Below are 16,227 nucleotides of genomic sequence, written 5' to 3'. Positions count from 1 at the left end.
CGCTCCACGTGCTCCTGTTCGATGATTGAACGGAGATGCAGTGAGATGAATTCCTACCCGCGGGGGCCCAGCGGGATTTGAGCCCCGCTGTCCCACGGCAAAGCGTAGGCCCCGCTGCGTTCCCTCGCTTCCCCTCCCGCCATGACTGTCACCCTGCATTTCCACCCGCTGTGCCTTGCCTCCTCGCCCTCTGCCTCTGGTTTGGGGAGTTTGGTCCACCCTGTCTTGTTTCCCAAGACTAGAGGGGAGAACGTTTGGAGGCACAGGTGCCCGAGGAGGTTTGGCCAGGTCCCAGGTTGGGTGAGTTGCTTCCTGCCCCTCCTCCACCCCCATCGCCGGGACTTGGAGGAGGTAGGGAGGTATGTCCTTCATTAGAGGGGTCTGAACTGGACTCTTAACCCAGGGTGCAGGAACAGAGGGGGCTCCTGTTTGTCATGCTGGCCTGGGTAGGAAGCTGGGATGGTACTCAGTTGCGGCTGATCTGAGCCCTGGGTGTACAGTTACCTAACTGGGTAGGGCTGGGACATAGTTGAGACTTGAACTTGAGACTTCCAATTAGTGCTCGCCACTTCCCAGTTTCCATGTGTGAGAGTTAAGGGAGCCTCCCCAAGACCACCATCACCTCCAACACCAACTGCACACTCTCCCTTCTCCTATGTAACAGCCCTTCTCTTTTCTGGGCTCCTGGCAGTGACAGCTCCCCGCCCATCCTGTGCCCTGTAAGTGGCTCTGAAACCCACTCAGCCCCCGCTGTGGGCGTAGGGGCTTGGTCTACACAGGAACGGCATCGCCCTCCTCACCTCTGGCTGCGGCAACAACTTTATTTGGTTTGATGTATATGAAAGAAATAAAACTCAGAAGCCCATTGACTTAAACATGGAGCCAGGCAGCTTGGTTATTACGGTGTACGCTAAATTTTAATGGCATTTAGAAAGCGTTTTGTGGGGTAGAAAATAGAAGCAAACCCATCAAACCTCAACTATGCTCTATGTTTTATCGCGCAGAACGTTTTTCTGCTACAACCCAAAGACTTTAAAATGTAATAAGGTACATTTGAACCCAAGGGTTTTAAAATATACCTAAGAAACACGCATATCCCGAAATGGAGTAAAATAATCCATTATGATCCAGGTCGGATTCGAGGAAAGACACACATTACTGGAAATGCTTTCAACATTTCCCGGCCCACATACGGTCCTTTATTGACACGTGTTACTGCGCCCGGATTAATGCGCCGCCAAGCGAGGGGGGGCAGGGGGTCCCCCTCAGCCTTGCTGAGCTTCTTGCTGTTTATTAATGTGTTTCTCGTGTGTTTTCAGTCACATGCCGCATAAATTAACTTATCAGTTGAGAAATGAGACCGGTTTTCCATTCATTTCATCGAGAACGTGTTCCAGTGCTCTCATGTGTCTCCCCTCCACCTCCACCAGCTCGTGGTCCTCACCACCTCACTGGGTTTTCTTTGCTCTGAGTCCCGGGGTACCATGCTCTGTACCACTTCGTATTTTCCACTGCGCTGGCTTTTCATGTCGCTGGTCATCCTCACTCAATCTGCTCATGGCTTCTGCAGCTGCAAATGGCCCAAGAATTCTCAAGGAACCAGCCCTGCTTCTGTTGGCCGTAAAGCAGTTACCTGCAGAAATCGGCTCACGTCATCGAAATGCATTTGAAAAGTGGATCTGTTTTCATGATCTTCAAATTTGAGGGCTGCAGAAATCCTATGGAGTAACTAGTTCAGTGGTTCTCCATTGAGGGGTGGGGGGCAGGGGATTTTACCCACCTAGGGACACTTAGCCGTGTCCCAGCATTCCTGGTTGTCGCACCTGGGGTGGGGGGAGGGGTTCCTGGCATCTGGTGGCATCTAAGATCCAGGAAGGTTTCATGTCTTTTGCAATCACACAACCAGCTAGTGGTGGAGGCAAACAAGAACCTCCTGGAGTCTACTGGGTTGTTTTCATACTCGACCAGACCTGAGCTGCCAATCTGGGGACATCCTGAGCTGACCATGAAACTCTCTTCTTTCTGGGAGCCCCAAGTTTCTGCTGCTGGTGATGCGGTTTGGCCGCGCAGCTCTCTGCTACCTTATATGCCTCCCAGCAGCTCTGTATTCCTAAGCACCCGCAGGGCCAGCTTCTGCTGGGTGCTGGCCTCTCCCTGCGTCCGTCCCTGCTCTCCCTTCCGGTATCCGCGCGGCCACTGTAGGCTCTGTAGGGGGATGTGCTGACCCGCTCTATGCCCATAAACACACAGCCAGGTAAAATCAAAACCTCATTCTAGGGCTGAAAATGATGGTTTGGAAATGAATATTCCTATTGGTGTGCTTATGGCATTTTATTTTATTTATTTAACTGGGATTTAATTTCTTTTTCCAAAAACGAACATCCAGAAGTCTACCCCTGGCCCACCATCTAGGGGTGGGGTGCACATCCTTCCTGGGCCGGGTCTCCTGCAGGCTTACGGCAGAGCAGTTGCAGACGTAATGGGAACATGATTTGGCGTCTCATTTTCCTACTTAGCCTTAAACATGAACTCATCTGTGTGTTTCTCAATCAACTTCCTCATCATCAATGTTAATAATTATAACGGCCCTATCTACAGTTACTGGGCGCCTCCACGCGCCTCTGCTAAGCCCTTTGTGGGTAGGAGCCAATTCACTGCCTGCAGCTGCTCTGGAAGGCAGGTGTGTGCGTGTCACCCCTACTGCGTGGGGATGGAGCTCAGGGGGATGAAACAGGTGACGTTAGGTCACAGAGCCAGTCGGCTGCCAGGCCAGGATCTGAACCAGAGCAGCCGTCCAGAGCCGGGCCTCTCAGCCACCACCCTTCCTGGCTTCTGATTTTCAGTGGCGGCACCGCGTATCCAGGAGGCCAGATGCCACTGAAGTGGCCCTGGGCCAGCGTGGTGGTTCCTCTGCAGTGCCTTGGTGGCCCCAGGGTTTCATAACCAACCTAACATCCTAGGCGGACACTCTGAGGGTCCTTGCTGGCTCCCTGCATGTGATCAGCAGGAGGAAACACAACGGGGACTTTTAGTTTAGACTTTCTCGACCTAGGCACACACAACCTTTTGGGCAGGATAGTTCTTTGTATTGGAGGCTGTCTGTGTGTTGAAGGATGTTCATCCTCTTGCCTGGCTCCACTGACTGGAGTGTTTCTACCCAGTAACAACTCCCCTCCCCCCACGTCCTGACAACCAGAAGTCTCTAGACTTTGCCAGAACTTCTTGGGGGGCAAAATTGCTGGGATTGAGGACCATCTTGCAGGAGACAGGGGCAGGATTTGATTGCTGTGGATTTTGTTCTCGCCCCAGATCCCCGAGTCGGCCACAGTAGGATGAAGTGAGGCCCAGCGTGGACATGGTGCGCAGGCAGGCAGGCGGGAGTGCTCCGCCTCCATCCGCCCCGCTCCCCCGGGCCACACGCCTCCCCTCTGCACCGTGGGTGGGGAGCCTTGCGTTCAGACTCCTTCCAAGCCCAGTAGGGCCCAGGAGCCGAGACAGCAGGAAACCCAAAAAAACGATCGCCTGCTTCCAGACAACTTTGCTTTTCTGCCTTGTGGGGAAACTTATAAATTATTTGGAGAGCAATATTAGTCTTTTTGCTTCTGAAAAGGGTTCTGCATCTTTAATAGAGCCTGGTTTTGAAACATAACTCACAGAGTTGTACAAATAGCCCATCAGTAGTGCGGTGGCTCATTTCATTGTCCTCAGCGCATGGAATCTTCATTATTTGCACTGTTGATAAAAGGCAGCATCTTCAGCAGATCCGCACTACTCCATTTAGCTGAGAACAATGATTTATTCCTCCCTCACTGTTGGACATCCTCAATTTCCTTGGGTAATAAAGAATGCTCCCACAGATGGGATGAACAGGGGTGACTGGCTGCTCTGAGCCTGGCAAAGTCAAGAGGAGAGGAAAGGGGTCCCGACCGGTGGCCCCTGCAAGGGAGACAGCCCAAGCCTGCCCTGGCCCACGCCGGCAACCACGGCCTCCGGTGGCAGCCCGGAGCTAGCACGTGGCATTGACAAATTGCCCAGGAAGCAGCCGGGTCCCTGATGGAAAACCGCCCATCTCAGCACAGACAGCAAGTGCGCACCCGTCCAAACTGCTCGCTCCTGCTAGGAGATGCAGTTCCAACAGAGCCTCTGTTCAGTACCACCACCGGGGCTGGGCCAGGCTGTGCGTGTGTGTGTTTGTGCCAGCGCCTTGTTTTCTTCCTATTAGAAAATTCATGGACTGCTGAGAGAGGGGCAATCGGAATCATAGCCTCAAACTGGAAATGGTAGAATTTTCACATTCAACATAGAAGGGAATTGTTGCAGTCCTGGGGCAGAGCGGGAAGGAGGCTCTGCTCAGCAGAGGCTGCGGGGATGGAGGGAGATGGAGGGGCCGTGGACGACAACGGGGAAGCCCTGGATGCCTGCTTCTCCCGAACGCAGGAGTAATTTGCTCCATCTCGGCCTCGCTCAGGCGGAGCGGGCAATGTTCCAGAAGTCTTTGGGCATTTCTGGGACAGAGGCTTTGTGCATATGGGTGTAATGACTCCAAGGTTAACCTTTAGAAGGAGCTGACCAGCAGGGGAGGGAGTGTGTGTGGGCCCCTGAGCCGTGCATCTGCGTGTTCCCTCGATGCCAGGCGACCGAGGGTTCTTGGAGGGCAAGGGTGCTCTCTGGGCCCAGCCGCTCGCCCACGTTCATGCTGAGTAACTGGCAGGTAGCCGCCAGCCCAGCTGCGAGGACCAGAGACATGAAGCTATTTCCTTTCCTTCTTGCTTCCTTGCGTTTTCCACATGGTGCTTTCAGGGAGGGGCCTCCTTGGTGGAGTTGTGCGGGACTGGAAGTTTCTGGAAGCAGAGAACTAGTGAGTTTGTGGCCTGGGTCATTTTCACTGGGGGCGCTGAGAGAGCCAAGATGACCTGTGAGAAGGAGGACTTTGGGGCACATTCAGAGAGGACATCAGGGCCAGCAGGGCCATGATCCTCGGTCTCCAGCCAGCTAACAAGGAGCCACTCAGCGTGGTCCTGGGCCCCCCACAGCCCTCCACTCACCGTTGACCACACCCCGCGGACTCCAGCTGGGCACTGGGGCGCCTCACCCAAAGGAGGCAAAATCCCCTTTCTGAGAGGAGCTGTTGCTATGGCAACCTGGCTCTGGGCACTCCCTGGTTGCCACTGGGGGTCTGAGGCAGACGGACCCAACAAGTGTGCCGGTGGAGAAGGGAAGCGCATGCCGGGGAGGACAGGCGAGCTGTTCAGCCGTCACCGTGCCTCTCCCCTCCCCGAGCCAGTGTGTCCAGGCCCTTTCCCCACTCGGGCCAGGCCCTGGTTCACAGCTCCGGTTCCTCCGGGTAGGGAGCCCCTGTCCCCATGGTCACCATACCTGCACTGGAGGATGGTGATGAATACTGGGGCCCCAGTTCCAGGCAACAGACATGAGACTTGGGTTTGTGAATTTGCGACTCAAACATTTCCCATCCTTATGGCCTTTCAATTGTTTAATGCAAATAGAAAAGCTTTATAGGGCCAGCTTCCTCTAAGCCCTGCTTTGTCAGCAAAGACTGAGTGGAGGCAAAGGTAGGAGGGGAGGGACCGAGGGCAGGGACCACCTTCTGTTGTCCCAAGTGGGCCCCTCCTGTGGGGGCAGCCCTACCACCCCTTGCCTGCCTTGGACCAAGATCCCATGAGCCCTCAGCTTTTAAAACCCTTATGGGGAGACTGAATAAATATTTCAAGGTCATCCAAGGGCTCCTGTGGGTCTTGTTTATTCACAGTACGCTGGCCACCTCAGTGTAGAAATGTTTCAAATTGCAGACCTATGAATGGCAAGAACATAGCCCTTTATTTATTTCTTTGATTGTGAATTTATTTATTTTTGCGGCTTCCGTCACCCAGCTGGGTCTGGGCATCACCGACAGCAAGTGTCTCTGCTCTGGCCAGTCCTGTGTGCTTGTCCGGCCTTGACAGTGCCTGCCTGCTTGGGGAGCTTTGCATTCCGTCTTCACCCGTGAGAACCAAACTAGCTGGTCCAGGGGCTGAGGGGGAGCGTGTGCTGTGACCAGCCCTGTGCGCGAGGCGGGGTGTGCCATCCACTGGGCAGCCCTGGCCCAGTACCTGGAACCAGTCCGCCAAACGGGGCACAGGTGCTGACCAACAGAGGGAGGCAGGCAGCATGCTGGGGCGCCCTGGCCCTCCCGTGCCAGTGAGCTCACGGGAACACGGGGTGAACGGGGGCTGTGCTTCAGTCTACCCCCCACCCCCACCACCTCTGCTCTTGGTGATACGACCCCCTTCCAAGATGTAGGAATGAACAGATCCACTTTATACTACGGGCGAGAAGAGGAGAAGACTGTAGCCCCGTGGAGCTAGGATTGGACCCAGGTCCATTTGACTGCCGGTATCCTCTGCTGTCCAGACCTGGTCCTGTTTTTGCCCTGGAGATGGAAGCCAATGCACTGTCCGCCCAGGTTTAGTTACCACCTGCCCACTTGAAAGAAGCCACCTCACAGACGGGTGCTGCTCCCTGGGGCTGCTTGATCCTGAGCCCGAGTCTGACGGTTCTTGTGAATGCGGTCACAGGTTGGATCACAGGTTGGTATCAATCTGGAGATGCCGAGCCCTGCTGCACATCCATCCTGAAAGGGCTCTGCTGACGGCTCCAGCAGCCCCCGCCCCCAGTCCCAGCACATGGAGAGCACCAACCTGGCGGGTTCACAGGGGAATGTGAGCTATTCTGGCTCATTTACCTTCCCCCCCCCGTCACCCTCTAACCCAGTCTCTAAGCATTCATTCATTCAGCAAAGTTTTGCTAAGCATTTAGAAAGTACTAGGTGTTGGGAATGTAGCAATTAAGAAAATTCTCATAATAGGAAGACAGACACATAATAAATGTGTAAGAGCAATACTATGTTAGGCAGTGAAAGTCCTTCAGGCATGGCTTGATCAAGACTCTGGTCCTGCTGTCTGTTATCCTCTCAATGCTTCCTTCTTCCTTGGGTTTTCTGTATCCTCGGCTGGCTTCCCTCACATTAGTAAAATGGCTGTGGGCATTTCAGGTCTTACAAACACTCATTCCACTGTCCAAAAGAAGAGCAAACCATTGAGCAAAAAGTCCTGGGCTTCACACTGATTGGATCAGTGTAGGTCACCTGATCACCTGCAACCAATCCCTGTGGCTGAGAGGATGCAACTGGTTTAGACTAAGGGTTGACAAACCATGGCCCATGGACCAAATCCAGCCTGCCTCTGTTTTTGTAAATAAAGTTTTATTGAACACAGCCATGTCCGTTTGTTGACATATTATATATGACTGCAGAATCAGGAAGGTAAACAGAGACTGTACTGCCCACAAAACTCAGAATATGTACTATCTTAGCTTTTACCAATCCCTGGCTTGAATACATCTGAGGCTATCCTGGAAGACCATATTATGAAATCCCCCCAACTCTTACGATTGTGACACAGTGGGGCAGGGGGTGTCATAAACGCTGGGAAGGAGGTCACCCTCTATTTATTTATTCAGCAAATGAAATTTGGTCGACTTATATGGAACTAACTCCCTTTGCTCTGCCAGAGAGAGCTGGATTTGGAGAGAGAAAAAAGCTGCATTAAATAACTGAAATAGCCTAAAAGCGGAAGCAACCAAACATCCCTCACCTGAAGAAGGGATAAATAAGTGGGATCCGTCCATACGATGGAATATTATTCACTCACACAAGGGAGTGGGGTACTGACATGTGCTCCAACGTGGATGAGCCTCAAACACACGATGCTGACTCAAGAAGCCAGACACAAAAGGTCATATGGTCCCACTTCTATGAAGTATCCGATATAGGGACATTCACAGACAGAAGGCAGACTGGTGCCTGCCAGGGGCTGGGGGAGGGGCATGGGGAGCATGCACTGAATAGACAGTTCCGGGGTTCCCTTTGTGGGTGATGGAACCATTTTGGAACTAGACAGTGCTAATGGTTTCACACCATTACCAGTGTGTTTAATGCCAGTGAATCACACACTTCAAAATAGTGAATTTTATGCTATGTGAATTTGATCTCAATTGAAAAAATGAAATCAGAATCCGAGGTAGTACTGAATTGGTGGGAAGGCTTGTGGTTCCGTAGGTGTTCAGAGGAGGAGCCCCGGGGCCAAGACCTGGCTTCCTGGCTGGACTCCATTCCCACTTTCCCTGAGCTCACGTCTCACATGGGCTCCTGGCCAGCGTCCCTGGTGCCCGGGCAGCCCTGGCCTCCGACCCGTAGAGGTGCTCTGCTCACGGTTTACAGCCCCGGGTGTCACCACAGGCGTCCTCCTCGCCTGGCCGTCTTTAGCACCCTGGTGGTGAAATGCCACCATGCATGGCGGGGTCTGTAAATTTGCCTTCAGGTTTGGCATTTATGTTTGCCATCCTTGTAAAAATATTTCCCATTGCTCCCTAGTTTTTATAATGTCAGTATACTAAGATCTCCCTCTCAGTGTTACATTTGATGCACAATGCCGCTTTCTTTATACCCTAGAGCACACGTGTTTTTCTAATTTGGCTTTCAAAAATAGTTGGTTTTCAAAGAGATGTCACAGGAGACTTGCTGTTGGCAGTGAAATAAGTTGTTGTTGTTTTATTGTGGTCTGCAAAACATGTGATGGGATCCTTAATTGAAATTCACCTTTAACATTCAAGTTATATTTTTATGACAGTTTGAAGTCCATTGTAAGGGACCATTATCTACAGAGATTCATTTCCTTTGGGAAGTTTCTTCCTTGGTGATGCAATGTAAATTCAGGAGCCGCGGACAAACGGTGGTGTCTCGTATTTCGAGCTGGTGGCAGAAGAGGCTGCAGGTGTCAGTGCCCGGGACCCTGTAAAACAAAGCACTTCCTCTGTCTGTGGTCCTCTTCCCGCTGGGCTCTGTCACAGCGCTCTGGAGCGCTTCTGAACCTCTCAACCGGCAGAATCCCCTGGAAGGCGGGGCAGGGGCCGTCTGCACTCGCAGGCAGGACTGAAAGGGACCGAGCTTCTTACTTTTTCTGTTTCTGAGTCTTCACTTTGATCTTCAGTTTTTCCGCTTGCCTCTCCTCACCTCTTCTCCACGGGAAATCTTTCCTCATGTTTTCACTGTTCAAGCCGTGTAGCATCTGGGAGCCGAGAGAGTCTATCCTCGTCTGTCTGTCTTGTGTTCTCTCGCAGAGACTTGATGAGGCTGTGGCCAGGCTGAAAAAGAGCCATCAAAGTGGGCAGGGGGGAGAGGGTGACTCTTGATCAGCCATCACCACTTCAGGAAATAAAAAGGCAATTTAATTAATCGCCCGGTGCTGGTGCTGAGGACTGGGTCTGCAGAAGCTTCTCTACAATTTGAGGAAATTATTATAGAGTGTACATTTCAACTCTTAGTATAAATACCAAAATCCAGACATCATATGTTCTGACATGTGTATTATTTATATGCAAATCTGGCTTTTGCAAAAGGGTTTCCCAAGACACCATTGGGTTAGTTTTCCTGCAGATTCAAAAGTAACTGTCCATCTGCCTGGCATGTCCCTCTCCTTGGATGTCCTTAAAATATTACCCAGTTAGGTCAGATTTCACCACTCCTGGCCACACTTCCACTGGGGCTGCTGAGCTGAAAAATCCTCCCTCTTTACAGCCTAATTCCATCATGCCTAAGTCAGACTCTGGCATAAGGTCATGACTGATGCGGAGTGTTTGAAGACTCTTTCTGGAGCTGAAATGATACTCCTCCGTTCAGATGCCAGGCAGCGGTGAGCACTTTGGGCTTAAGGACCACTGTCCTGCCTGCCCGCGTAGCTGGTGCGGGCACTCTGGATTGCTAAGCAAAGCTGTCGGGGGACGTGTTTGTAAATATCAGCAGCAGTAGCCACAGAGGAATGAGAATAGTGGCCAGTTAGCATTTATCGGGCTCTCACTCTGAGCCAGACACTGTGCCAAAGGTTTGTCATAATGTCCCAGGGTTTGGCAGGGTGATGAAGATAAGCTGCTTTCTAAAGAAAGTGGTTCTGAAAATGTGCTCTGGAGTCAGACAGACCACATTAGACAGGATAAGTTCAGCCGCAAGTGACCAAAACCCCAATACAGCAGTGGCTTAAATAGAATAGTTTGATTTCCCTGCCTTGGAAAAGATTGGTTAGGGAATCCAGAGCCAGCATGGCAGCTGGTGGCTGATCAGAGTCTCAGCTTCCCATAACCCAGCATCCCCATTCTAATACACGGCTCTAATACAGACCCAAGGTGGCTGCTTGAGCTCAAGCCATAGTGTCTGCATTCCAGCAGCAAGAAAGAAGCTGGGCGTGCAGAATCATCATCGTTTCCAGGACCAGCACAGCCCCCGGCTCCTCAGTCTGAGGCCAGGCTCCGTCTCTAGGGAGGAGACTTGGTAAACCGTGTAACTTGTTTTACCCTTTGTAGTTTACACAGCGTGTCTACACACCTGGCCGCATATGAATTCCATAATAACCCAGTGTGTTAGTGTTCTTGCCCCTACAGTAGAGAGGCTGGGTCAAGAACTCAAAGACCTCCCTCTGATGTCCAATCCAGTGCTCCCTTCATTTCTCCTACACTGATGCCCCTTCATGCTCACAGGGAGAGTAAAAGGGAAATGACATTTCACGTAAGACATTAAGCATATGCCACTTTGTTGCAGTGATTTATTAGCCAAGACACACATACACACAGACACACGCACACACACGGACGCGAGGACAGACACGTGGACATAGGAATGACCCTATCTCGAAAGGTTGAGTGTGAGAAATTAGAGTTAAATCTTCTCTTTTGGCTGTTAGTTTGTCTATTTATACAACCTGCTTCTATTTACCGAGCACCTCCGACATGGCCGGCACTGTGCTGAGCACGGGGGATACAGCGATGAACACACAGACCATCTCTATGCTCGTATGAGCTTGGCGTTTCCTTTGGGGCAAAGAAGCAAGGTCATCACATCATCACAAAACAAGGACATGCTGACTTATAAATGGCATGGCAGAAAGAGCACGGTGCCCCAAGAGTATAGGTCCCAACCTTACATCACTGACAAACTGAGACCCTTGCCACTGCAAAGGAAAAAGAAGGACCAAGAAGGACATTTTTTGCCAAATATAAACAGTGAGAAAAGCATCCTGTATTCCCTAAGGCTCCTTGGCCTCCACTGAACATTCCCCCATGCACTTACATGCCTACATATTCATTTAATCTTTCTCACCCATTTAACGCAGTGTAGTATAGTGACCTAGGACATGAACCCTTGAGACAAATGCAAACTGGTTAAAATCCTGGTTCTGTCTCTTACTAACCCAGTCACTAATCCTGTACAACTTGGGCTAACTTCTTTGTGCTTCAGTCTTCCCATCTGTAAAATGGGGGTAAATAATAGTTCATCTACTTCATAGGGTTGTTGAGAGCATTAAAGTAAGTTACTATATATAAAGCACTAAAAATAACATATGGCACAGAGTAAGCTCCGTGTTAGTGCTGGTTCAGGATGATGGAGATGCTGCTGATGATAAAATTGATGAGGAGGAAGAGGATAAGAATGATGATGATGAGGGTGATGGTGGTGATGATGACACTGAGGAAGGGGAGGAAGATGGTGGTGCTGACACTGATGAGGAGGAGGAGGAGAATGGTGATGCTGATGGATATAGAGGATTACTGAGTCTCCACCATGAGCCAGCCACCATCCTAGCTGCTGGGGGTGCAGAGAGAAGCAGAGAGAATCTCTGTCTCCATTCTCCCAGTATAGCAGGGAGTGAACACATCCGAGGGTGACACAGGGCATTGTAAGTGCAGTGGATTAGCATAAGGGGTCTGGGCTGGTCTGCTCCCCCACACCCCACATGGGGCCTGGAAAGGAAGAAGAGGCATGGGAAGCTGTGGTCTCCCTTTCTGGAAACCTCCATGGGAAGGTGTCTATGCAAGGTGTGTGGGCACAGGGGACAATGTATTGAAAGGCAGGCAGGCTCCATTCAGCAGTCTAGAAGCCCACCTGCAACACAGTGGGAACTCATTGCTTCTCATGGAGCTTTGAAAGTGGCCAGGGTCCTCTGGTGCTGAGACCCTACCTGCTGCCCATCCCGAGTGCCCAGGTCTGGTTCTTCCGCACCGTGGCGCAGCCCCCACAACCCCGGCCCCCAGCCCTGTGCAGGTGTGAGCCGTGGGAGGCCTTGCCTGACCCAGTGTTAATTTTTAGCAAACAATTTGCTCAAATACCTGATAGTTCTCTTTATTTCATTCAAAGTTAAAAGGAGTTTGTGCCCATTTAAGCAGCAAAGGCACATATTCGATAAATCAGCAGATCTTTGCCATTTTGTCACTCTTAATTTTTTGTTAATTTAATTAGGATAGAGACAGTCGCGTCTAGGTGTGCTAAATCACAGCCCGGAAAACTCCGTAAATCACTTCAGCGTGGAGCGGGTGTGCGGCGCGGTTCACCGGGCGGGGCGGGGCTGCGGCTTCGGGGACCAGCTGCTGGCAGGGATGCCGAGTCTCTGTCCTCCAGTTCCCAGCCGCCCCCAGCAGACACACACCTGCCTCCCCTCCCCGACCTCAGCCTCCTCTGAGGAGGTCTGCTGTCCGTGCTCCAAGGAGCGCCCCCTGCTGTCTTGTGGCGATGTCCCCTTCTCAAAGCCGTTCTGACTCGAGGGGATCTGAGGCCAAGCAGCCTTTGTGTTGGAGGGGAGCTTCCTCCCCAGTGGGGGGTCTCACCCTCCAGGACCCCCACCTGCCTCTCCTCCCTTAGAAGCTGCTGCCTTGCTTTCCAGCTCAGGGCCTGATGGGCTGCCCCAGGCCCTGAGTGTGAGGCAGGCTGGCCAGAAGACCAGTCCATAGGCTGTCAGGACAGGGCGGCCCCTGGGATGTTTGCCAGTCCAGCTCCAGCTACAGAAAATTCTTGGTCCAAGAAGAAGGGGCTGGTGCTGGGCACGCCCACAGCACGCACGCAGCCCTGCGATGGGAGCCCTTCCAGCCTGCCCGCCCCTAGCCTTCTCCACACCCTCCTCGGAGTCCTGAACCTGTCCCTGGACTCTTAAAGTTGCATCTCAAGGGGCTGAATAGAGCAGGTGGGGCCGGGATCTTTTACGACCAGACATGAGTGGCAAGAGGTAAAAAGACTCCAGGGATACGCCTGACCGCCTCCCAGGCCATGGCAGGGTCTGCCTCCCGCCACCAACCGGGGTCTCTGTCTGGGGATGGCTTGCAGGTCTGGGGGGGATGCACCCAGGACCCCCAGCCATGAGCCCCGGCTGCAGGAGGCTGTGTGCCACCCAGCGTCAGGGCCTCCCAGCGTCAGAGGGCACAAGTGCCTCCCTGACTGTGAGGCCTTGCCCTCCATCCCCTTACTGTCCTTCTGTCCCTCTTGTCTGTTTGTTATTAACAGGACACTTGATTTTAGCTGGACAGCAGCGAGCAGCATCTCCAGAACAAATAAAGCTGTGTAGACGTTTGCTCCAGGCGTTTTACATTTCAGCTTGAATATGTTTATTTCAGCCTTGCTGTTTGACTCTCGTCTCTGCGGGGATGTCTGGGATGTTTAAGTTTCCTGCCCACATGCCAGTACTTTCAGTGAGGGGAACCAGACAGGCTGAGGACGCTCCTGAACCTGTCCCTCTGCACTCCTGAGTGAGCCAGGGAGGCGAGTCAGCCCTACGGGGGGTACAGCAGACACCAGAGGGCAGGGGCTGGTGAGGCCGTGCCAGCTCCTGGAGGTGTCCCCCCAGGGCGCTCAGCCTGGCAGTGACTTGGACATGTGCGGGGCTGACGCCGCATGCCTCCTGTGGAGTCAGTGCTGCCCAGTTTCCAAAACGAGCCCAGAGCTCAGCACAGGCTCCACCCTGCCCTCCACTCCCACCCACACCCGGCCCTCCTGGCTCCAGGTGCTTTCCAAGCATCTGACTGGAAACCCAGCGCTTAGCTGGCAGTTCTGCCCCATCCCATGCAGTTTGAGCATCTTTCCCCATGCACAAGCCGCATTCACTCCAAGGTTCTGGGCCACTCCTGACTCCAGGCACCCCAGTTCCCTCTGAAGAGCCCCTCAGAAGCCTGTCCCCACTCCCCAAGGCTCCTGCACACCGCGTTCTAGTTAAAGGCAGGCCCCTTGGGGAAGCTAGTTTCACGGTGACCGTTGTCAAGCAGAGACGCTGCTGCCGGCCCCAGGGTGGGCTGGGGCACACTGCACGCTGGAAGAGGCTCTGTTGCCACAGAAGCTGATTTTGAGCCCATCTTTCCAGCCGGGGCAAGTCTGCCCTGATCCGCCCACATGATTTTGAGTTGACTTCACGGGCCCAAGATGCAGAACCCTTGAACTCAGGAACCTCAGCCACCACCCGGCTGAGCTGCCTCGCACGAGAGAGGGATGCAGTATCCAAAGACTGGGAGGCTGCAGCCTCTAAGTCACCCCTGATGCCTGCCTTGCTCTGGGCCCAGCCCTGCTGTGTGGTTTTCCCCTGTGGTTGGGTCCTCAGCCCTGCTCCCCGGGCCCCTGCTCATCTCTTCCCTGGACTCCATTCTCCCTAGCCTCCGGCTCAGTGACGGCCCCTCTCCTGCTTGCAAGGAGCGTGCATGTTGGCACGGGAGAGACGGGTTTGGAGGCCCAGCCCCACCCTTGCCAGCTGTGCCGCCCGCAGCGGGTAACCATCTCAGCCAGCCTCCACCAAGGCCCCAGTAAAACAAGTGAAACAGGACAGAGTGTTCCCTGTTGCATCAGGTGGAGAAATTGATGAGCTAATGTGTGAAAACCCTGCTTCCACTAATGTGGCTCCTTCCTCCCTCTCCAAACCCACACAGGCCACTGAAGGTGCTCTGATAAGTCCTTCCTGCCACTCCCAGTGGCTTTTCAGTCCTCGCCAGATGTTTGCTGGTGCTGCGCACTTCTGCCTAGAGCTCTCGTTGCCATGGTTTCCGTGATGCTACTTCTCGGGTCCCTCTTAACTTGCTACCCTTTTGGTTCCCAGTCTCCTTTGCTGGTTTCTCTGGAATCTCCTGGACATCCAAGTCCCCTAGGGCCCTGCCCTTGGTCTCCTTCCTTCCCAGCATCTCTATGTCCTGCCTCCAGGGGGACCTTACCCAGTGTCATGACTTCCGTCCCCCAGCCACCGGTGTGTGCTGCAGGCCCTCTCATTGAGCATGCTCAGACTAGAGCCTCTTACCTCTCATCCCCGAGCCCCACCACTAACACCACCAAATGAAAGACTTCTCTTTCTCCCACAGTTACAGTAACACAGCAATCCACACAGCACCGAACCAGGAGACCTCACAATCCTAATTTCTCCTTGCTCTCCATGTCCCAAGTCTAATCCTTTATTACGAACCCCCACTTCTGCTCTCCCATCTGGTCCCTGTTTCCCCCTGAGCCAGGCCATGAGGTCTCTGGGTTCCATGACTGCAGCGCCCCCTGCCAGCAGGCAGTGTCCCAGCGCCCCTGACCCTAGACCCCTGTCGCCGTCCAGCCCAGGTTCCCCCTCCTGCTTCCAGGGTCCTTCTGTGCTTCTTGGCTCCTCTTAAAGCTAGAGGTGGCGTCCTTCACCCAGCGCACACAGAGAGAAAGCTGCAAAGTAGATTTTAAAATGTGCATGGTATAAAAATGATAGCAGAAGATTGGACACAGATGGGTAGGAGGTTACGACGGAAAAGAATTTTGCTTAATCTTGGAATGAAAAATACCCTGATCCTGGCAGAGTCCAGTCAGAAGGAATTTCCAGCGAGCTCTGTCTTCCTGCCACATAGTCTTCAACACAATTGATCTTTGCTTTTATTGCTTTTCTCCTCCCTTCCCCTCGCTTGGCTTTTTTTGCAGATAATGCACGGAAAGCCGTTTTCTGTTGTTGCGAGGGAGGCCTTCAGCGTCCCCGCCGTCTCCTCCCCCAGTGCTGACCCCTCTGTCCCCTGCGGGCTGGGGGCACCTGCCGGCCTTGGTCTGTGACCGGCTGACCTTGAAGGGCCTGGGTTCAGCCCCTAGCCCCACTGCTGGCCTTGGACAAGTTGCCGTTGTGGGGATCAGGTCCTCACATCTGGAAAATGAGGATCTAATCCCTTTCCCATGAGGTTGTTGTGAGAATTCGGTAGAATGACTGCGGGAAACGTGTAGCTCTAGAAGGTGCTGGATCTCACGTTGCTGCTTCTCCTGTCGTCAGTGTCACCACGAACGTGAGTCACCGAGCCGAGGGTTCGGCGACTCTGGGTCCATGCTGTCGGGGGCCGCCCTGGGCTCACCCGGCCCCGTCACTGTGGTGA

At 53.1% G+C, this 16,227-nt stretch overlaps 1 protein-coding gene across 1 annotated transcript in view; it reads left to right on the top strand.

Annotated features, from left to right (window-relative positions):
- Positions 1 to 16,227, top strand: part of CAMTA1 (calmodulin binding transcription activator 1) — an 819,414-nt gene that overhangs the window by 500,411 nt on the left and 302,776 nt on the right. The window lies entirely within an intron of this gene.

The sequence above is a fragment of the Vicugna pacos genome, chromosome 13 (genome assembly GCF_048564905.1).
Source record: "Vicugna pacos chromosome 13, VicPac4, whole genome shotgun sequence".
Taxonomy (NCBI): Eukaryota; Metazoa; Chordata; class Mammalia; order Artiodactyla; family Camelidae; genus Vicugna; species Vicugna pacos.
This window is presented reverse-complemented; position numbering and strand designations above follow the sequence as displayed.